Here is a 1,397-nt window from a genome sequence, read left to right on the forward strand (position 1 = left end):
CTGCTGGATCATCAAAAAAGCAAGAGAGTTCCAGAAAAACATCGATTTCTTCTTTATTGACTATGCCAAAGCCTTTGATTGTGTGGATCACAATAAACTGTGGAAAATTCTGAAAAAGATGGGAATACCAGACCCCCTGACCTGCCTCTTGAGATATTTGTATGCAGGTCAGGAAGCAACAGTTAGAACTGGACATGGGACAACAGACTGGTTCCAAACAAGAAAAGGAGTACATCAAGGCAGTATATTGACACCCTGCTTATTTAACTTCTATGCAGAGTACATCATGAGAAACGCTGGGCTGGAAGAAGAAGAAGCTGGAATCAAGATTGCTGGGAGAAATATTAATAACCTCAGATATGCACATGACACCACCCTTATGGCAGAAAGTGAAGAGGAACTAAAGAGCCTCTTGATGAAAGAGGAGAGTGAAAATGCTGGCTTAAAGCTCAACATTCAGAAAACTAAGATCATGGCATCTGTTCTCATCACTTCATGGGAAATAGATGGGGAAACAGTGGAAACAGTGTCAGACTTTATTTTGGGGGGCTCCAAAATCACTGCAGATGGTGATTGCAGCCATGAAATTAAAAGATGCTTACTCCTTGGAAGGAAAGTTATGACCAACCTAGATAGCATTTTGAAAAGCAGAGACATTACTTTGCCAACAAAAGTCCATCTAGTCAAGGCTATAGTTTTATCAGTGGTCATGTATGGATGTGAGAGTTGTACTGTGAAGAAGGCTGAGTGCCAAAAAATTGATTCTTTTGAACTGTGGTTTGCAGAAGACTCTTGAGAGTCCCTTGGACTGCAAGGAGATCCAACCAGTCCATTCTAAAGGAGATCAGCCCTGGGTGTTCTTTGGAAGGAATGATGCTAAAGCTGAAACTCCAGTACTTTGGCCACCTCATGCGAAGAGTTGACTCACTGGAAAAGACTCTGATGCTGGGAGGGATTGGGGGCAGGAGGAGAAGGGGACGACAGAGGATGAGATGGCTGGATGGCATCACCGACTCGATGGACATGCGTTTGAGTGAACTCCTGAGATGATGATGGACAGGGAGGCCTGGCGTGCTGTGATTCATGGGGTCGCAAAGAGTTGAAAACAACAGAGCGACTGAACTGAACTGAACTGAATATATAATGATCTTAAGATTCCTGAATACTGGATTGTTACTAGATAAGACAACACTTCTGAAATTCTCAACACAGAAAAATATCAAATATGAACAAAAACAAAAATAAAATCTTTTAGTTATTAACTAGTCTTACTCTCCTACTTCTCTGTTTAGCAGGTTTGGTTAATAGGAAGCTGCTGCTGCTAAGTTGCTTCAGTCGTGTCCGACTCTGTGTGACCCCATGGACTGCAGCCCACTAGGCTCCTCCATCCATGGAAT

Source organism: Bison bison, unplaced genomic scaffold (genome assembly GCF_000754665.1).
Source record: "Bison bison bison isolate TAMUID 2011002044 unplaced genomic scaffold, Bison_UMD1.0 scf7180017864339, whole genome shotgun sequence".
Lineage (NCBI taxonomy): Eukaryota > Metazoa > Chordata > Mammalia > Artiodactyla > Bovidae > Bison > Bison bison.